Genomic DNA, 24,000 nt, shown 5'->3' on the forward strand with positions numbered 1-24,000 from the left:
ACAAAAATGACACATTACAAATAATTAAATGACAATAGTTTCGTACAGCAATACCCAATAAAAGCGCATTAAAATTAGAGGTGATAAGAGTGTAATGGAACAAGCTGACTAGACGAGAACCCCATAATACAAAATGCAAGACCAACAAATACCATTCCACATACATAAGTTAACAACAATTCTAGAATTAATAACTTTAACAGAATTTAAAAAAAAGGAATGAATCAGTAAGTCAATAAAATATTAATAAGACGTGCTACCTGACAAAATTAATACTTTAATATGAAATTGGATATAAATATATGGGTCGAGACAAACAAAATTTAATGTAACTTGATGTGCTTAAAAAATACAAAGGAAGCTTCATAATTATAAAGAAAAACCCATATAATTTTCTAAGAATAATAATGAATATATTTTAACTCTGCAAATAAAATACATTCAAGGGAACTGGAAAAAGTTTCACTGGGTCTGCAAAGTAAAACATTACGATCATAAAGATGTACCCTCTTTGCAATGCTAAAAATACAGAATCAATAATCATATTTTTACCTTTCAGAATTTTAATTGCGTTTTAAGCTAACACATATTGAACTTCACGATAACAAAATCAGGCCATAGGTCAATGTTTACACTTTTTCTGGAAGAAAGTAAATGGTTCTGGGTAGCTTAATATAATCTTTACCACGTAAATCAGTATTCAAAGGTAGAGACATCTTTCTGATCACCAAAATAATTCTGATGAAAATAATTTTCAATATTTTCCACCTCACGCCTTCCAAACCCAAGCCCATCACTATGGTAGTATATTCGGTATGGTGTCAATGATTCTTGAGATGAGTCTCGTTACATTTACCCATATGCTGCTTCTTCAGTAACCTCACAACTGTGTTACTTTTGGTTGAATTAGAATATGATTACCAACAATTTAAAAAAAAAATTGTTTATATATAAATTATAAGATTTACTCGTTAGAGAATGGTCGAAAAAAGTTATTCATCGTTGTCATTTTGGCATTTGCTTTAAACGCAATCAGTGACCTTGAAAGGTAGGTCAAGTGATAAGGATGATCAGGCCAGCATGATCGACATCTGAAGAGAAAAGAGAAAAAAGGAAAGTAAGAAAATAAAACTACTTTAAAAAAAGAAATTCACAATATGGATGGAGGTGAAGATTAGAATTATTTATACCAGTTTAAATGACAACAATCACAGAAAACAATATATATTTTATCAGCAATACTAAATCCACTACTACTACTACTACTACTACTACTACTACTACTATTAACAACGACAATAAAAAACAAAACAAAAACAACAGCAATAACTATCGTAACAATAACAAGACCCGACAGATAAATGGCGTTGCTCTCCATTCACGGAAACCTGAATCCCCACAAGCTTCTCAAATCAAACTGAAAGAGGTGATGATAAAGTCTTTTTTCTATTTTAACCTTTCACATTTCAGAGGCAAATAACATTATGAGTTTACATAAAGTTAAGCCATGGGTGATAGCATTAAAGAGGAGAACTCAAATATTCCTCCCTTCAGCTGCCGGAATTCATAAACACGTCAAACAAGTGTAGATCAGAAGCCCAGATAATATCGAGTTGGTCATCTTCGGCGCAATCGAGTTTTGTGTACAGCCGCTACAGCGTATAATCAAGGCCAACGAAAATAGATCTATCTTTCGGTGGTCTTGGTATAAATGCTGTATGAACAGCGGCCCAAGAAACTCTAACCACGGCCCGGTGGTGGCCTATCCTATGTCGTTGCCAGAAGCACGACAATGGCTAACTTTAACCTTAAATAAGATCAAAACTAATGAGGCTAGAGGGCTCCAACTTGGTGTATTTGATGATTGGAGGGTGGATGATTAACATACCAATTTGCAGCCCTCTAGCCTCAGTAGATTTTAAGATCTGAGGGCGGACAGAAAAAGTGCGGACAGAAAAAAGTGCGGAGAGAATAAAGTGCGGACGGACATACAAAGTCGGCACGACAGTTTTCTTTCGCAGAAAACTAAAATCGTTACTGTAACTTGCCACAGATTTTACAAAGGGTTGACGTGGTAAAGGATCTCGATGAGGACTGAGTGCCACTTGAGGGAGTGATTAAATGGGTCTTGGCCCACGTTTCTGTTAAAGTAAGATGGCCTTATGCCAGCGTGGGATCTTGTTCTGTTGAGTTGTCTATGATATAAGGAGAGACATCTATCAGTGTATTCATAAAAGTCGGAACAATGAACAAAATGAACAGATGAATTAACGAAATAAATGTAATTTTTAATAATAGCAGATAAATGGCGAATCGCAAAATAAATCAATGCGCAAATGAAGTAATAAAAAAGTCATAATTAATAATGACAAATAAATATCGCAAAGGAAAATAATTCAGTGCGCAGATGAAACAAACAAACAATAAAAATTTAATCGATAAAAATCAGGAAATAGAAGGTTATCAAACTAAAGCGCAAATAAAACAAACAAATAGATAAAAAACTAAATGAAAGCAAACACAGAGAGCGCAATTTCAGGCCATCACTAAAAACGCGGAAAGCGCGCGCGTGAGCAAGACTAACGGAATTCGCGCGCGTCCCAACCGCGAAATCATAATCCATAATTATGGTGCGCCGTGGCCACAAGTGGAACCCGCGTCCGAACTATTACTCCATTGGCTACCGGAATGAATGTTTCTACTTGCAAGGGAATTAACAAGCTGACGTTAAGCTGTTTACGTTAACCTAATCTACATAATCCCATAACCATTTGAATACTCACAATGGTTTCGGATGTAAATCACCCACACCAAGATATATTTTATTCATCGCGGCGCGTCTTTGGACCTTGAGTTTTAGAGTGCTTAAAACACGTCTAATATTGTGTTCACATGAAAAATGATTATGTAAATTTCTTCATAAATATGTGATAAGTTGAATGAGAGATGGGAAATGCCTTTTTAAAACCAGATTACGTTAGGCGACTTTTCCCTAACGTAAATAGGGTTATAAAATTTAACAAAAGATGAAGAGGTACAGACTGCACAGAACGACGAGCTAATGGATTTAATTGCGCCATTTACAATAATAAAATGAAATAAACTTCAAAGGGAAATCGTGACAATGATCGCTTGATTGTGGAATTAAGTGTTATGATGTCCTAGGCTGAAAAGAGGGCTTTATACATTTCCTTTCCCTTTTATTTTCCTCACATTTTTCAGATCGTGTGTTACCATTTTAAAATGGCTGGGATAGAGATACTATTACTGCCATAATGAATGAGAATGCTATCATCATAAATGGAGAGACAATTACGTCATATATATTACCTTTAAAATAACACACACACACACACACACACACATATATATATATATATATATATATATATATATATATATATATATATATATATATATATATATATATATATATATATATACAATATACAAATGTATATATGCACACATCTATATATATATATATATATATATATATATATATATATATATATATATATATATATATATATATATATATATATATATATATCAAAAATAGTTAATGATTACATAAACACAAACATGAGCACACACACACACACACACACACACACATATATATATATATATATATATATATATATATATATATATAAAATATATATATATATATATGAACGTAATTCATACTTTTCAAAAGTAATATTATAAAGAAAGGCAGGCAGGTACACGGGAATTTTCATTGTGATCATTAAATTAAAGACAACATCGTTTGCTTGATGAACGTTCGTTTCCTTTAAAGTAATTGTCGTTGTTCCTGATGCTGCGCCAAAGCCAGGTATTCAGTCAATCTTTCTGGGAGTAACAGTAAGCATATGTGAATTATATGAATGTGATTAGGCCATGTAATATCCTTCAAGCTCTTCTTAAAAGTACGAATGAATTGTTTAACAAATATTGAGTTTCTAGCTTCGATGGTCATAATTGGTGTTGGGCTAGTTTACAGTACAAGTTATAAAGTAAGTATACCTTAGTTTTACCAGACCACTGAGCTGATTAACAGCTCTCCTAGGGCTGGCCCGAAGGATTAGACTTATTTTACGTGGCTAAGAACCAGTTGGCTACTTAGCAACGGGACCTACAGCTTATTGTGGAATCCGAACCACATTGTAGCGAGAAATGAGTTTCTATCACCAGAAATAAATTCCTCTAATTCTTCATTACCCGCCGGAGACTCGAACTCGGGCCTAGCGAGTGCTAGCCCACAACTCTACCGACCATCCCAACGAGGAACTAGTATAAGTTACAGATAGCTTATAGTATTAAATAGGATCCAGTTCTATTAACTGCCTCGTAAAGCAAGGCCCCCACATCAAAAGCTAAAATTAGGCCCAGTTAATTCACCGCACATCTTACTCCCTCTTCTAAAGCTGCCTGTGTCTCCTTACTATTTTTACTTTCGATTATTTTCCTTTAAATTTCATGTTCATCTCCCCCCCACCACAACCCCTCGAATTTCGGGAGCCCAAATCCTCTCGAAAAGTGTCCTCTGCCCTCTTCTCCCGCTGACGTGAACAGCCCCTTCGTTCCTTTCTCCGAAGAAGATGAAGAAGGAAAAAAGTTTCCGTATTTACCATTTCATCCGTTCACGCCTTCCTGGATCAACCAGTTCCCTCCCGAAGAAATCCCCCTCTGACATCCCACCCCTCCCCATTAAACCCCACCTCTCGTCATCGCTAGCAACGCCTTCCAAATACATACGGCTCTGCAGAAAGAAGTGGGAGCTCTTCTTCTTTGAAGTTTGTTTGGCTTTATCTCCCTAATAATTTATTTCATTCTGTGACGATTTCCTGCGAGAATTGGGCTTCTCAAGGGTTCTGTAACTAAGGGGAAAAAATGTCCCGAGTATTTTTGCCATGGATGTATTGCTGATGTTTAAAATTACAAAAATTTCTGGCGTTAGTTGACGAAAGCGTAAAGGATTATTACCTTGCTAGCAATCTTCCACTGAACAGAATGTAACACTTAGAGAGAGAGAGAGAGAGAGAGAGAGAGAGAGAGAGAGAGAGAGAGAGAGAGAGAGAGAGAGAGAGAATAAACACAAAAGATAAAACAAACTAAAGGAATGAAAAGGAGAATCCTGGTAAGTCGAACACACAAAGTTTGTTTGGCTTTATCTCCTAATAATTTATTTAAAACGAGAAAAGGGTTCTGTAAAGGGGAAAAAATGAGTATTTTGCCATGGATGTATTGCTGATGTTTAAAATTACAAAAATTTCTGGCGTTAGTTGAAAGCGTAAAGGATTATTACCTTGCTAGCAATCTTCCACTGAACAGAATGTAACACTTAGAGAGAGAGAGAGAGAGAGAGAGAGAGAGAGAGAGAGAGAGAATAAACACAAAGGTACTAAAAGTATAAAACAAACTAAAGGAATGAAAAGGAGAATCCTGGTGCAAAGGAAGTCGAACACACATTAGGCAGAAACAACAAATAACGACGATATATATATATATATATATATATATATATATATATATATATATATATATATATATATATATATATATATATATATATATATATATATATATATATATATATATATATATATATATATTGCGTCCCTTTCCCTTTCGAAAAGGGTGGCCTCCCAGTTTCTCAACTAGTCTCTGGGGGAAGGGGTGGGGGCCAACGGGAATGGCATACGAACATAGCACAAGTGAGCCAAGTGTTGCACCTCTCAATTAAAGACGCACTTAAGCTAATCTCACCTTCCAAAGGAAGGCTGTGGAATCGTCATATCCCTATTCCAATTCCAGTAAAATTTAGTGATATTTCAAATATAATAGTTAAATGTAACTCCAAAACTTATTCCATTTTACTTGTATATTGTATCAATCTCATCAACATAGCTATGACGGTCATATATTCCCAACATGATCAGTTTTAACATAACTTCGTAGAGATGGAGACATTTCTCTACGGTGATTGTCAACGGCAATCCTTAACTGCTTTGCTAATTAATTTCATAAACTTGTTTTTAGCTGGTATAAATTGACTTTCAGAATTAGAAAACTGAGTATTTTAGTTATAAATGAGGTCAAAGGCAGTGTTTTTCTTACAATTACGAATCAAGATTGATATATCGAGGAAAAAACAAAAGAGCATAGCAAAAATAGTTGAGAACTGAGTTTATAAATTTGCGCGTTTGTGAGTGCATGTGTGCGTGCATGCCTATATATGTGTGTGTGTGAAAGTGTTTGCGATTTTATATTCTAACAGACATACAATAAAACATGCAAACCAATATGCACGTTACATCAAAATGTGGTAAAAACTTCATGAAACGTAATAATTCCCGTACGTAAAACGCAGAAGAATTATTGTTTGATTTCCGTAAGTTCCCCGTGTCAAAGGTCAAGCAAATGTCATGGTTCGTGATGGAGTTGTTCACGCAAATAAAAGGAAAATACTCAGTTATTTCCATGACTAAGGAATTTAATCTGGAAAACAATGCTTTTATCATTACAACTGTAAAAGAGAGACGGAAAGTTAAACAAGAGTAAGTAATGAATATAGACTAATCAGGTGATGCATACATAATACACACACATACACACACACACATATATATACATATACATATATATATATATGCATAATACATACACAGAATATATATACATATATATATATATGTATACATATATATATATATATATATATATATATATATATATATATATATATATATACTTACACACACCCATATATATAAATAAATATATATTATATACATATAATGTATACTGTATATATTAAGAATTAGAACGTCGAACCACACAAACAGCAAAAAGAATGAAAAATTCGTTACTGGGAAGCGTGACTAACTCTAAAAATCTATGTTATAATTAGGATTTCATATAAATTTCCAATAAATTTCAATCCGGTCTTTTGTCTTTCAACCATTAGCTTATCAGGCACTTTACAAAGGGTGATCTATAAACACTTTACGATTGATATCAAATAATGATTTCTGGGAAAACCCACGACGCGTCGGATGCAATAATAATAATAATAATAATAATAATAATAATAATAATAATAATAATAATAATAATAATAAATACATTACTCGAATACTGAGGTATTCGGTTTCCATGCAACGAATGTGACTGTTAGTTAAATTTGGTAAAATATTTGTGTACGAGTATAAAATTACATACGTCCATATTCAGGCAACACGGTAGCAAAAGTTCTCTACCCTGTTAATTGTAGGGTCAGCAAGTTAAGCAACGTTGGCTCTGGTCAGCTTCTGGATGGGTAACCAACAGCATATATGAATATTGAAAATCCTTCGGGCAGGGCATGGGGCTAGCAATCTCACCCAAAACTACTTGCTGAAAACAAGAATGCTAACGCCTTCCACAGTCGCCACTTCTAAGGTGAAAAGGTGTATGATTATATGCATAAATATGTATATAATATATATATATATATATATATATATATATATATATATATATATATCATATATATATATATGTATATATATATATATATATGTATATGTATATATATATATATATATATATATATATATATATATATATATATATATATATATATATATATATATATATATATATATGGTATTGGTTCAGTGTTCAGGGGGTTACACGCTTGACTTCAGAGCAAATTAGAACATTTTGGAATATTCAGTCAAGTCCAGTGGTCTGTTAAGTCCTAAGGGATCTCTTTTGACCGATGGGAATGAATTCGGTATCTGGTAGTCGAATATATTTGTTGTAACTAACGTGGAAAATAGCCTGGGGCTAGCAACCACATCCCAGAATTGCTGAGTACTTGATAGCTACTAGTACCTTCTACAGCCACAACCTCTAAGAGGATATTAAAGCACCTTATCCCAGTGCAACAATAACCTACAGAAGGGTTGTGAAACCGTTGAAGGAAGATGGCCCTACAATAACAGGCAAGCCTGGTTCTCTTAAGACCAATGGTTACCACATGAATCCAGTCAGTTTATTTATTAAAAACTGCTGTCACAATGGTGTTACGATGTGCAAACTGGCCATTGCTGTTCTAGGAAGTGCCAATGGTTTGGTATCCATAAGTTACTGTGTCTCAAGTCAGAAAACTGCCTATTGAATGTTCTTGATCTCCATGGTAGGAGGAAATGCCCAAAAAAAGAGAAAGCTAGATATTAAGACCCTTTGCATGGCAAAACAGAATTTGCAGGGTATGCAGAACAGAGAAGAACTGAGAGTGAAGTTACTTTTGTAGCTGAGAGATGTAATGGTACCAATGAGGTATTTCTTGAAGTGCTTTTAAGGCTACAGGGACTGTCGAAAAGTACAAATGCTTTAGTCTGGGGATTGTACATTATGGGCAAGACGGAGTGCAGCATGATATAAAGGGGAAACAGCAGGCGCATATGGTCTAAGAATGCAAAGTAATGAGACTGAAGGAGATTTCAGGAGACACAAACTGACTGGCTGGTTTGAAGAACAAAACCGAGTGGCTGTGATGTGAGTGCAAAGGTAGGTGACAGAGCCTAGGTGACTGGTTTGGAGTAAATGAAAAGGAGAAAGTCTCTTACAAACGTGTTTAGAAAGATCTTGGCTTGTTTGTTGGAAACACAGCTACAAATAATTTTGGAAGTCCACTTCGGAGAAAGAAAATTGTAAGAAAAACTTTTTATTTTTTTGGTTTGTAGTAAAAACTGTTGATGGATGAGCAAGTTGATGAATGTAGTGGTGAAAAGAGGAGGGACTTGAGGTATATTTGATCATTATCTGATTGAAGCAGTGGTGAAAATAGATAGAAGTTTTAATTGAGAAAAAAGGTTGAAAATGCCACTTAGGGAAAGGGACAGCTGGAAAATGGGATAGGCTTACAGACACCGGAGTGGAATATGTATAAAGATAGTATGCAAACTTCAAGATGATGGGATAAACAGAGCGTTCGTGTGTACAGAAGAGTAAGAAGGGGCCATAAAAGAAGTAAGTGGTTGGAAGAAGAAATAAGAGGTTTAGTGAAAGATAAATAAGAGTTAGCATGACTAAATACAACATCATGTACATGTAAACTAAAAGACAGATAAGAAGTTAAAAAGAAAGTGAGCAAGAGAGCACAGAATAACTAAGATAATCAGAAGAAACCCTTAGAGCCAAGGGGAGGCTGTACAGCAAGTAAGTGTCTGTACAGAAACAGGTTAAGAAAAGATAGATCTTTGAATAAAAATGCAAATATGAAGAGATGTTGTCTACAAAGAATGCAGCCCTGGGTTGATGGACTAAATATCCTCAAGATCTGGTGATGCGGAGAGGAGAAAAAGGCAGAGGTGACAAATGTAGGACTAGAGGTGATTAGTGTAAATATGAGAATGCTTGTGGAAATGACTTTCGGGGGTATAAAAGGTTCGTTTAAGAGAACGCTGACATCATGAGAAAGAAGCAGAAATACTGCGGTGAAAGTTTGACCGAGAGGCTGACCAGGCCGCGTAAGGAATAATCTCAAAAGAAGTTCCATAGGATTGAGGGTAATTGAAAAAGAGTTCCATAGATTGAGGGCAGTTGAAGTGACTAAGGATTATGCTGGGATAATACTGCTTTTATATATTTGCTTGTATGAAGAGAGTTTGACACAAGGGTATGTTAGGTCTCCATGGCAAGTTAATGTCTTTAAGGACAGACTGATGTAAGAAAACAGTGAACGGATGCTAGATGTGAGCACAACGTCGCAGGAGGTTTGAGCCATGGATATTTGCACAATTTGCAATGTTGAAAATGGATAGTGAAGACAAGTGCAGAAGCTAGTGCGGTTATGAAAGTACTTGTACGAGTATAAAGTTGAAAGTGTAAGGGAGCAAGAGTGAAGTTATGAGGGTAAAGGAATCAAGGAAGTTGGAGCTATTAACAGTAGTATGGATGGTGGAAGAATGCAAGTGGTTCATTTTTGTAGGTATTTTGGGAGTAAATGTGCCATAATTGATGACTGTAGGATGAGAAAATAGGTGAGTTACAGATTAGTTGAAGAAAGAAAGATGGTAAGTTATTACCAAAAGATTTTACAAGAGAAGTTATGTCCAAAGATGCCAAATTCGGGAAATTTGGAGAGTTGTTAAGCCAACTCTTCCTTATGGAAATGAAGTGTGGATGTTGAATGTAGAGAAAAGGAAAAATAAGTGTGGATGTTGAATGTAGATAAAAGGGAAAACTATTAAAGCTGTAGAAATAAGCCGTTTGCATAATATTTATGACGTACGAAGGGTTGAAGAGTTGAGAAATGAGTTATGAGGAAATGATAAAGAGTTGGCGAAGGTGGCAATATGGATCAGTCACTGTGTCTTGAGATGGTTTGGTCATGTGTAGTGAATGATATGCTGATGAAATTAGTATGTAATATAGAAAAGAAAGGGGAGAGCGACCTAAAAAGTGTTAGGTAGATGGAGTAAAAGCACTGGAATGGAAGGTCCTGTTGTACAATAAGAAAGCGTAAAAATTAAGAGGTCAATAACGCAGTTTTGTTAGGGAGTTCGGTACATTGCAACACAGTGGAAGTTTTCTGCACAGGGATCACCTTTAATTCTGCCGTAATAATTAAGTCTTACGAAAATATCTATCAATATTGGTATGAAAATAGTTGAAATGATTAGGAGCACAAAGGCCACCCACAAAAAAAAAGAGGATAATATAAAAGTACTTAAGAAAATAAGGAAGAGAAGCGAAAATCAGAAATGATTAGGCTCTTAAAACCCCGCATATAAATAAAAAGCAAGTAGACCAACAAAGAAACAAACGCAACCCCCTACCCTCGAGCTAAGCGAAACAACAAAAGCTTCTATACATGATCGACTCACGACAAGAGCATCTTAATCAAAAGAGTAATTCTTTTTGAACCTATCATTATCATCTGAGAAGACCTTTCTTCTCTCTCTCTCTCTCTCTTTCTTTCTTTCGTTCTTTCTTGTGCATCTCTGAAGAATAAAAAAAAAAAAAACTCGCACTACATTCCGTCCGTTTCCACCCACTGCTTCGCCTGAAAGACCCGAGGATCTCCGTCTCTCTCCTTCCATCATCTCCCAGCACTCAATCATCCACTTCACATTAGTTTCCTGTTGAAGCCTTTGTCGACGGGGAGGCTGCTGGGACGCCTTCATTAGGACGGCAGTTTTGAACTGAATGGGCTAAAGGCATCGAAAGGAACCCCACACACACACACACATGCATACAGAGAGAGAGAGAGAGAGAGAGAGAGAGAGAGAGAGAGAGAGAGAGAGAGAGAGAGAGAGGTATCAACGCCACCCCAGGTATATTTCTTTAAATGGAAATTCTGAGAGAGAGAGAGAGAGAGAGAGAGAGAGAGAGAGAGAGAGAGAGAGATATCAACTCCACCCCAGGTATATTTCTTTAAATGGAAATTCTGAGAGAGAGAGAGAGAGAGAGAGAGAGAGAGAGAGAGAGAGAGAGAGAGAGAGAGAGAGAGAGATCAACTCCACCCCACGTATATTTCTTTAAATGGAAATTCTGAGAGAGAGAGAGAGAGAGAGAGAGAGAGAGAGAGAGAGAGAGAGAGAGAGAGAGAGAGAGGATCAACTCCACCCCACGTATATTTCTTTAAATGGAAATTTGAGAGAGAGAGAGAGAGAGAGAGAGAGAGAGAGAGAGAGAGAGAGAGAGAGAGAGAGAGAGAGAGAGAGAGATCAACTCCACCCCACGTATATTTCTTTAAATGGAAATTTGAAAAAGAGAGAGAGAGAGAGAGAGAGAGAGAGAGAGAGAGAGAGAGAGAGAGAGAGAGAGAGAGAGAGAGATCAACTCCACCCCAGGTATATTTCTTTAGATGGAAATTCTGAAACCAACTGCTCATCACGTAATGTTGTATGAAAGACCTAACTAACCCTTGCCCCAGGGGGATTTAATTTTTGAGGAAAGACGTCGAGAAGTGTAATGCTTGGGCGCTTAGAGAGTATGAAGAAGTTGGTAGTAAGATTTAACAGCTCTTGTTACTTAACAAATGACACCTTCAATTTACTGGTAATATACAGACTTTACTGACCTGGAACATTTACGAAACGGCGAAGCAACAAACACTTTGTAGTGTGCCCATACATAAGCACGATAATTCAAATTTATTTGTATATTTATATAAATTAGAAATATATAAATAACGTCATACATACTCACACACACGCACATATACACACAAATATATACAAAGTATATATATATATATATATATATATATATATATTTGTGTGTGTATCCATATATATATTATAATATATGTATACATACACATAATTATATATATACATATATATATTATTAATAGCCTCTTTGCACTCCTAATTTCTTAATTCTATAAGTCTTAAACCCGTATGAAAAATAACGAAGATGCCTTCCATAGTGGGTATCGAACCCATCTACCTACAGAAGTGAGAGGCTATCATTTATTCCGCTATACTACTTCGAGACAGTGTAGTGGATTTTGTGGTAGTCTAACTCTTATTACTGTGCAAGGGTTCGAATCCTATTACATGGTAAAGGCGATCGTCAGTTTTTTCCCATTCGGATTCAAGGCTTTTTGTTATCAGCGCCCACAAAAACTGTTGGGAAATCGAGCAGTCAAAAACTCATTGTGGCTGTTAATAATATATACAATGAATATATATATACATAAATATATATATATATATATATATATATATATATATATATATATATATATATATATATATATATACATGTATATAGGTATATAAATATTATTAACTGTCCAGGTATATAAAATGACAATTTTTCACTTCTTGATATCCTATGTTTTTTTGACAAGAAAAGCTAACTACAAAAGATACACACACACACACACACACACAAACATATATATACGTATATGTTTGTGTGTGTATGTGTGTATACCTTTGTAATTAGCTGTTCTTGTCAGACCACTACATTCATATATGTCCCCAGTTAGTAAATATGAATCGTGTTCATGGATTTATAAAATTACAAATTTATATCATATTATATAAAAATTAACATCGGTTGCCCATATGCAGGGACTCTAAAAAAAAAAGCTTCTTAATCTGCAACATTGTTTTCTGGACTGGTTGAAGTTTAAAGCATGTTATATGCACAAAGAGAAAATGAAAGAAAAAGACGAACATTATAAAATATTATTTGCTGCCTTTTTAAAGGTTTCGCATCGTTGTCAATATACTTCAGAGAGAAAGAGAGTAGTTACGACTTTGTTCTTGAGATTTCTATGGAAGAACCAACACACACACACACACACACACACACAGAGAGAGAGAGAGAGAGAGAGAGAGAGAGAGAGAGAGAGAGAGAGAGAGAGAGAAATAAAAACGGGAATTCCGTGGGTGGTATTGATAACTATTTAGAGATGTGTTGAAGTCTCTTTTTGAAAATTAAAATTTGTTGCTCAAAAAACGTTTTATGTTCGGAATGATGAAACCTATGATTAAAAGACAAAAAATATACTTTATGCATACTGATCAAATACGTGAATCTACAGTATATTGTATACTTCCCGGTTGTAGTTCCGTTGCATGAAGGGAAAGGTACTTCTAGTGCGAGACAGGTTACAGGAGCATGACGTTGCCAATTAGAAGTCTGAGCGTTAGGATTATCTTGCTCTTTTGGATAAGAGGGAGGGAGGAAAGACGAGAGAGAGAGAGAGAGAGAGAGAGAGAGAGAGAGAGAGAGAGAGAGAGAGAGAGAGAGAGAGAGAGAGAGAGAGAGAGAGTGGACGCCACTGAATAACTCCATTCTATGAAACAGAAAGATATATTTTTAAAATTATTCAGTGTGATTGCTACAATAAAACAAATAAGTTTAATAAAATATTATATACAATCAAAGAGACAAGTCCCGATTAAATTAGATTACTAGAAGAAGATGGTAAGGACATGATGTTTAGAACAGTAACATTTATTAATTAAGTTTACAGTTGCTTTAGTATTCTCTGCTAAATTCTTTTCAGAATAACCTGATTTAAGATCTTATTTTACGGATTATGGGAAGAATTACATTTTTAAGCAATCACTGGAATCAGAGAAAACTGGTCATCGACACCGATAAACATTATATATTCTAAGCTATGACCAATAAAATGGTTATTCAAAAAATTATGTACAGCTACGTTTCTAATTTCTGCTTAAAAAATAAATAGCTTATAGAGTTGATATGCCAATACAAATACCCAGGCATTTAAAAATGTCTTTTTCATTTTAATCTCCGAGAATATTTCGCTCAAAGCCATCAAGGAAATAAGAAATGTCAATCATTAAGCATAACAAACCCGTCCCATAATTTCGGTTTTCACAAAAGGAACCAGTAGCAGGCCCTATTGAGATTTAAAGAGGAAAGGAAACCATTGCCATCTTTTGTCCGAGAGGAGATTTAGCGGCGTCGATAATAGGGTATTTGCGCCGGTGGGACCCGCTCACAAATATGACAAAATAATAAAGAGATCTGACAGCAGAAATTTGACGGGTAAGATTTGAGCGTCAGATAACACAGACGAGTAGCAAGGAGGGCCTTGACAAGGCGCCGTATTACCAGGGGCGAATCAGCACGCCCTATTACACCACAAGGTAAATATATCCACTTGTTTTCGCCAGTTCTTAGTGGTCAACAACACCTCGTAGCCACCTGATAAAAATCTCTGGTATATGCTACCGGTTGTGTGTGCTGTGGTAAAACATTTGGTAGCTTTTCAGCATACATTTGGTGTTATCTGGTGTTACTGCGTGCAGTATCCTGTACACATACAGTAATCTGGACGATCGGGATTGAAACGACAAGCATATGACTTCGAAAGTTTGCCAATTATAGATCAACGTGACTCCCTCCAGTATTGGTCAAAAGGGCAATTTGTCATTAGGGACTTCACATCACACAGGGACGTAGCCATAACCAAGAAGGGAGAAAGGAGACAGATCTCAAGCTTGGGAAATTATTGAGCCAACTTGAACACAACTGGAAAGCAAGTTACGATATATAACCCTATGTCTGCTTAAGGGAAATATTTCGCACTGACAATGAAATGAACGATATTCGTTGTTTTAGCTGAGAGGCCTTGCCTTTGTATGTCTACGGTATCTACAGATCAAGGGCATGGCACAGAATGACATTAGGCCTTTCATGTTGATTTAACCAACCGTCTCCCTAACGTGTACATATATGAAAAGCTACCCAGTTTTGGAAAACTTACGTGACACACTTCCAAAATAAAAACTATACGTACAGCGATGGTGTGTGTCAATAGTCATAGAACCAAAATATGTATGAGGTACAATTTTGGTCCTCACTAAGCGTCTTTTTTCTTTTATTACTCAACCACTTAACTTCCTGAAAATATTCTTGTTTATATACAAATACAATGAATTTCTCAGTCATGAATGGCAAAGTTTACAAGTATCACAACAGTTTTTACGATTTCCATATATAATAATACTCATTTACTCTTATTTTAAATTAGTTCGTTCTTTTTTCGTTTATTTTATCTATCTACTTTTATAAAAATGCTACTGCTAATCGGACGAGCGACAAAGACGAGCGACAAAATTACCTTACCTAGTCTATACCATAAAAATACAAGAAAACAAATGAAAAAAGTTGGCTGATGACCTCATCAGTGACTACGTAATCACAGTCATGAATAACTGGCAAGTCATTAACTGACGTTGCGAATTTTAAATAAGCATCTTCTGTAAGATTAAAATTCAGACTAGTAAAGAAAATTAATTCTATATCTAACAGAATTTATGCTAAACCAAATTATGTGAATCATATTTAGAGGAATGTTAAGCTAAATACTGATACACACATTTTATTATGGGAATACTCATGGCTAACACATACAAAAAAATTTTGTGCCACAGAATAGTTAAAATTTTTTTATGTGTAATAGTAATCGAGATGCATTTTAAAAGAATACATTAATGTTTTTTTCGTCACTGTCATAAGGCATGGTAGCACTTTCATTCTTTAATTCACGGATGCCACAAAGTAAATTTTTGGATATTTGTAGAAATTGAACACAGACGTTTTCATATTAAAATACTTGAACGTTTCTTGTTTTGTGTGTGTGTGTGTGTGTGTGTGTGTGTGTCTTGTGCAAGGAAACCTCTTTTGTTTTCGGGTGCTCGATACTAAAACTAAAACAGAACTGTCCTTCTTTACATATTCTAAGAAAACGCATCAGTGAAATTCTGTGTAATATTCTTGTTTTTAGGTTAAGCTGGCCGTATGCCAGCACGAATTACGTATTATAGGATCTCACCCCTTACATTCAATGTTCATTATCTAAACATTCCTCACAATGACTGTCAGTATGAATGAACGAAAATAATCAACCAGCATTTCCTATATCAAGAGTCCTTTAAAATCTAGCTGTATGTTTGAATAAGCAATGAAATCCAGATGGAAATCTTATTAAAACCTTCAAAATGTCTTCCTGGTTTTATTTTTTCTCTTAACAAAAATTAAACAACGTCCTTAATCAGAGTTTCTGTATTCTAATAAGTACGAAAAACAAAAGATAGTTTATTCTTTTTATTTAAAGGCCTGTAGTGGAAAATATGATGGTCAAAGAAGCTTATCGCATACTTAGACTAATCACAAACAAGATCAAATGGCCATGTTTGCTACGCTACAGCGGTGAAAGTGAAGAACAACTGAAGAGACTAGTAAAAAACCTTAAGCCATAAAGTGACAAGTAACTTTAGCAAGATTAGGGTTATCAGGGTAGACAGATACCAGAAAGACAGAGTAATGAATAAATGGTGTGAGGAAAGATAGTGATTCGTAGCAAATATACGGGGGGTAACAGTGATGCATACCAGTAGGATGAGAGTAGTGCCACAGACCGCCAGATCTCTGCAGATGGTTTGGAAGAGGAGAAAAGTGGCCAAGGAAGCAAAAATGGCGATGAAATCTGCAATGGGTTTTCATTCTTGGATGAGCGAAGGATGAATGTGGCTGATAGTTGTCTTGTTTTTCACTGAAGCCACATTCTATTAGGAGCAACCACTTACAGGTCAATTAAAAAAAACGCTAACGATGAATTAAAGCAATAAGTTACCAAATTACGTGTATTTGGACATGAAGTATTATGAAAACAAGAAAATCAACAACTTAAGAAAAGTGAGCGTAAAAAATAGGTCCATTATATTAGTAAAACATGAAGCGTTTTCCATTAAGGGCTAAGGTAAAATAAATAGAGCTGCAACGTGAAAGTGCAAGAACGGAAAAGTAACACGAAAATCTCAATTTTTATCCATACTTCACTTTTGTTCCATTTAACTCTGGTTAACTTTTCAATCCTCGCATCGCCGAAAAACGCAAAGCTTTTATGGCAATCTTTCAATACCTCGGGAAACCAAAAACAATTGTCGTCATCAAGACTACCACTCATATCTAACAACCGATACTGGGGGAATAAATTATGCATAAACATCGGTGCTGTCAATAAACAAATAAAAATTAATTTTGCTACTGAACTGTCTCTCTGGCTATTTAACAAAAAAATCACAGTCATATCAGAATAAATTTAACATCAAAACTCTTCCATATCGGAGTTATCTTCCCTAATTTCTAAATATATAATCTATGAAATTAGAGGAAAGGAATGAATTATGTTTCCTGAATAAGTGAGACGAGTAATTCAGAGCTATATTGAAAATACACTTTAAAGACTACCACAATAAGTAGTATTTAAGCAGAGCAAAAATTACTTATCCTGAAGACCTTTTTGCAAGATGATAATAGATGCAAGTGAGAGACAAAGCAGGCAATGATAAAAAAGCTTATAATCAATCAATATTCTCTCACTCTCTCTCTCTCTCTCTCTCTCTCTCTCTCTCTCTCTCTCTCTCTCTCTGTGTGTATCAAACTTTAGTAACTCACACAAGGTACAGGTCAATAAGTTTAAAAGCAAATATCTCTCTCTCTCTCTCTCTCTCTCTCTCTCTCTCTCTCTCTCTCTCTCTCTCTCTCTCTCTCTCTCTGAAACTTAATCCACTCACGGATTCTCCGTTTCTCAGGTTCTTGTGCCTTCGACGTCCACTTACTTAATTGCTTCTCACTTGGGAGAGGGGGCCCCTTAACTGACTGGATTAGCAAAAGACTTTTGCTTCGCCAATCACTTAGGCTGACGGTAAAAACAATTACAACAAAGCAACAATTATAATAATCAAATGAAGAATTATACAGGTTAATATACATACATAGGTACAGATGATTATACTTTAAAAACAAAATAAATCAAGAGCTGTTTCCAATCATCCTTTAAAAATGTGCTTCACTAAATATGAAGGAAATCAACTGAAATTCTCAGTTTTTGCGCTATTTCTGAATCAGACATACAGAGGAAGGTACGAATTATATATATATATATATATATCGTGTACGTTGAATCAGACATACAGAGGAATATATATATATATATATAATTATATATATAAATATATATATATATATATATATATATATATATATATATATATATATATATATATATATATATAATATATATATATATATATATATGATTGTTTTAGTAAAAGTATCCATCTCTAGCCTGCAAATGATTTTTGTATCCATGCTGAAAATTTTTTGCTGAAAATTTCACAGAGAGAAAATATGTGATTTTATAAAAGCTCTCCTTCTTTCTTTGCGCAGGAATAGGTGGGAGAAGTAGCAGAGGAGTACGGGTGGAACAGTAAGGGCGAGGAAAGGCATCGACTGACTGAGAAATTGTCTATATTGCAACGCCAACATAAAAGAAACGACAACGGAGAGTGAACTTTTATCTCTCGAGGATTATTTCAATTTGCTTTGCTTTTTCCCAAGCGCTGGTGACATCTTTGACGCGACAGAAAGCTGAGAGAAGCGAACCCGGCGAATTACAATAATGAAATCTTCTTGGGGGAAAAAAGGATTATCCGGTGAGTCTGACTGTTTTTCATCAATCTGCAAAACTAGGGATAAACAAACATCAGATCTATTTGAGGTCATAAAAGTGAATCTCGAGAGTCAAATAAAAATCCTTTTCAGAAACTATCGTTTCAGATTAACGTCATGTTGTCATAACTACAGTAGGTTGTCATTAACAAAATAATATTGTCATCTAGTTATGTCCTCGATAATAAAATCATGTTGCTATTATGTAAATCATGCTCTCGTTAACGAAGCAATCTTGTCATCCAGTGAGTCATGTTTTCAATAACAATGTTATTGATCTTAACAAAGACAGGCTTTCATTTAGTGAGATGTCTTCTATAACAAAGTCAAGCATCATTAACACAACGATGTCGCTAACATGGGCATCATGTTATCATTAATACAGTTATGTTAATCTTATACTCTACGTCTTAAAAAAGAGGAAAAACTCTTAAATTAATTACTGCATGATGCGGTGTTCAGAGTTACATGAGCAAATACGAATTCTTTTGACCGAGGTTTCATATATCCTAATCTGGTAAATTAAAAAAAAAGCTGTTTATAATAACTAAGTAAACAACTTCTTTATTGCTTAATACTATTCAAAATAATGTGAATGTAAACATATGCTTAATCTTATTTTTCTTGTTTAATTTTTTGAGAATATATACATGAATTATTTCTTGATTTTTCATGTAAAAACACCTTATAAACACTGAGGACCGACACCATGATTTACTGTTTGCCCACCTGGGTTTTTTGGGTGTAGTTACTAACTTCCAGTCTTTCATTTTTTTCAGATATGAAAATTTAGGATTTTTACTTATTTATTTTGCTTAAAACTCTTTCCTGGGACTGAAATGACAAAAAATAAAATAAAATAAAATCGCATCATGTCTCTGGTATTTGTAAACTTCCATAGTTCCTGGATGCCAAAAGAACTCGTTATTATAGGCTTCCATCAGGGATATTGATTTGGTCATATTGAGAATCTATAAAAACCAAATTACGATAAACATGAAATCCAAAGTGAACGTTGGGGGATTCTAACAACAAGAAAAATACGATTCTTTTAATCTGCTATATACAACAAAAAGACAGATTCCAAGAAAGCTTTCTTTGTACAGTAAAAATACGTCACCAAGAAATAAAAACTGAGTTTCTCTTTTACATATTCGATGGCACAAAAAACTGAAAAGTAAAAAAAAAAAAAAACTGTGAAATCAAGATGGAAGGGGGAGTGAAAGAGAAAGCACACAAGCTCTCCACTCGATTCTTGAGTAAAAAGAAGGAATAATAAGAAAGAAGAGGACGAACCAAATAAATAAAGGACAAGGGAGGAGAAAGAGACGAGAGGGCCATAGACAAATAAAAGGAAGAATAGTCAGAAGATGGACCATCGTAGCCTTCTTTTTGGTGCGTCTTAGACCGGGGCTGTGAGTGCATACCTGACAGCTAATCCTGTCTTTGTATGCTGCCTACCTGCTTTTGCCCCTTCGACCCCGTCTCCCACCCCTCCCCTGTCCCGACACCCACCCCTCCCAATAAGACACCACCCCAACCCCCTCCCACCACCGCTATCTCTCTCCCCTAACTCCAAACACCCAAAATGCCTCCATGGCCTTATGCCCTTTCAATGCCCGCCCCTCCCCAGCCCCTTCACTCCTACTCTCTCTCTCTCTCTCTCTCTCTCTCTCTCTCTCTGTCTCTCTCTCTCTCTCTCTCTCTCTCTCTCTCATACACACACACACACACGCATGCATACACAACACATGCGTGGAAACACGTAGATACACTGCATGTAAGACAAGGCAGTGAGTTATAAATAGATTCAAACGAGAGAAAATGAAAAACACTGCGATTCGATTCCAGGCTCTAAAAGCCCGACATAATTTCCTTTTAAACGACAACGTCTGCGAAAGAAATCGTCCTCGAGCTGATATTCCGTTTATTCATTATTTTCTCACTCCTTATTTAATATCACCTCAGTTTACCTGACTGCACATCATCAGTCCGTGGCGTAAATAATATCTCCGACCAGACACAAATGGTTAGAACTCGAAGTTCCTGCACTTTACGAATCACCTGCTACGTGTTCGCTCTAGCAGTAAATAATAAATGTCGGATTGTTACCCTGAGGGAATGTTAGTGAGTCTTTTTTACAATAATAATTTTGTTCTTGCTTCAACACGGTAATTTGCAAGCATCAGAATGACTTCATATGTCTTGCATGTGGATGTAAGGCTTTGTAGTGACAAGCGTTTCCAAAGAGAGTGAAGAATTCGAGAAGTAAAGAGAGCATTGTGGTTACTACAATTACAAAGGTATTTAGTAGAAAGTGACTGGTAGATTCCATATATACAGTATATATGTGTATATATATATATATATATATATATATATATATATATATATATATATATATATATATGTATATATATATACATGTACATATATATATATATGAACTTCAAGACCTTTCCTTTTGGAAAGGGTGGATGCTGTAAATGCTGTCCTCCCGGTTATTAGCAAGCATATTCGGGATGAGGTCGTTAGCCCCTTGCCCAGTATATGTGTATGTATGTATGTATGTATGTATGTATGTATGTATGTATGTATGTATGTATGTATGTATAAATATACATATACATATATATATGAACTTCAAGACCTTTCCTTTTGGAAAGGGTGGATGCCGTAAATGCTGTCCTCCCGGTTATTAGCAAGCATATTTGGGATGAGGTCGTTAGCCCTTGCCCAGCCCTTAAATTATTCAAAGGGCTTATGTTTTGACATCGTCTGTCATTTCTTGGTCATCATCCATCACAAAGCTGACCAAACCCAGCGTTCCTTACCAACCGAGGGCAGTTACGTTTAAAAAAGTTTTATATCATGACCTCCAGAAATCTGACATCTTGGATGTTGACAGAAAAAATGAAGGAAAGTCTCAGTAAGTAAGAAGAATTTTTGCGCAAAGGAGAATAAAATGAGACTAGCACCGAAAGGTGAAAAAAAAAGAAAAAATAATTCCAGGGATAAAATCGAGGTCTTACTCTCAAAATGGCCCCGAATCCTAGCTTCCATACTTATTTATCGCTCAACAAAAGTTATTTACGTAATGCCACAGGAGGATAAGTATTATTTTTTTTTTTACTTTATCTGGAAGATGATTTTCCAATATAATGAATCTGAAATGCCATGTCTGCCGCAAGAAATTTGTGTTGAGTAATCTCGGGAAAACAGCTCAACCTCAAGGTTCTCTCTCTCTCTCTCTCTCTCTCTCTCTCTCTCTCTCTCTCTCTCTCTCTCTCTCTCTCTCTCTCTTGTCACGGTTATATTTATGATGTAATTAATTGCTCTTGATGGAAATATTTGACAAATATGACAAGTTTAACCGAAAAAGTCCTAATCAGTGCCTGTAGTAAATCAAGAATTTTATTTGTCACATTCAAGAAAATATTAATAAAAGGCTAAAAGAATGAGAGAGAGAGAGAGAGAGAGAGAGAGAGAGAGAGAGAGAGAGAGAGAGAGAGAGAGAGAGAGAGAGAGAGAAATGTAACAAATATAAACAAAAAATTCAAATTAGTGCCTCAAGTAAATCAAGAATGTTATCTGTCACGTTCAAGGAAAATACTAATAAATCTCTGGCAAAGGTTGAGAGAGTGAGAGAGAGAAATTTTACAATCGCAGCAAAGTCTAATTCCGAACTTAGACAACAGATGTCACCGGCATCCTGAGTGCCAAATATTTTTCCTCCCCAATATCGCGACATAATATTATCTGGTCCCCGTGACAGAACAAAAGCAAGTCGATGGCAGCAGCATTTAGCGTACGTCCAGCCCCGCCATTAACATAACAAATGAACTACGACACATTTGCATACTCTACTCGCTGGCACACGCTTTTGCAGCCGTTTTAAAGACGACTAATTCTTTGCAGAAAGGAAAATGCTAATGCTCGCTCAAATCCCTTCAGCTTTATTGTTACGACTAGGATAAACAAATAAGTTTCCATCGCCCTGCTAATAATCATTCTCTAAAGGAATGATAATTTTAAAAAATTAAGATGTGGTCAATTTGCCAGCATCAAGACAGGTACTTTTAGCCGTCAATTTATTATTTTAATTGTTGATATTTTGCCCCCTGTAATCAAGAGAGAGAGAGAGAGAGAGAGAGAGAGAGAGAAGGGGGTTGGTGGCAGGTACGGGGGGGGAAGTGAGAGGAAGTCACGTGGATGTACTTAATTCGTTGATACCCAAAAAATGTCAATGAGATATAGTAACGGGATGTTGCTGAGGGACATAATTCAAGTCGAGTAATTCACTGAGCATGCGCAGTTAGTTCTTCATGGGATCTGCAAGGACACTGGCTTTCGTGATGAAATATACGAACTCTGTATTATCATACTGAAAATAGATAAAACTGGCATATCAAATATGTGCTTTGGCATTATATTTTTCATTTAGACTCTCTCTCTCCCTCTCTCTCTCCATCAACTGACGGACTACTTGCTGCAATGCCATCGCATCAACTAAGACAAAGAAAAAATTAACTCTCTCTCTCTCTCTCTCTCTCTCTCTCTCCAGCTTGCGCCGACAGTTACTGTACTATATGTCCACAGGATACCAACCAAATGCAATAATTAAAATTGCCAACCATTGGAAGTCTTGTATCTCCGTAATTTTTGTCTCAACTAACACAGGCATAAGTTTCCTTACAATTAACTTGTTATAATCTAAAACATTCCTGGTCAGAGAGATTCGTTGCTCACGTCTAAAAGACATCTTCTATGGGCGAGGTGACGGATACTACCGATTTCCTTCGCTATCTATTCTCGCTGTGGCATTGACTTAGATTAAGATATTTTGGAATCAATCTCATATGACTTATTTTTCTAAGTCTTAATCTAATTTCATCTGCTATAAATAAGGGATGAAAGTCTTATAGTTATCAATAAACAGCGGTTCCGATTTCCCTCGCCATCTATTCTCGCTGTGGCATTTAC

At 35.6% G+C, this 24,000-nt stretch overlaps 1 protein-coding gene across 1 annotated transcript in view; it reads right to left on the reverse strand.

Moving 5' to 3' along the window:
- LOC136846038 (homeobox protein OTX2-like) overlaps positions 1 to 24,000 on the reverse strand; it is a 343,077-nt gene that overhangs the window by 245,341 nt on the left and 73,736 nt on the right. The gene's annotated exons all lie outside the window — the stretch shown is intronic.

The sequence above is a fragment of the Macrobrachium rosenbergii genome, chromosome 14 (assembly GCF_040412425.1).
Source record: "Macrobrachium rosenbergii isolate ZJJX-2024 chromosome 14, ASM4041242v1, whole genome shotgun sequence".
Classification (NCBI taxonomy): Eukaryota; Metazoa; Arthropoda; class Malacostraca; order Decapoda; family Palaemonidae; genus Macrobrachium; species Macrobrachium rosenbergii.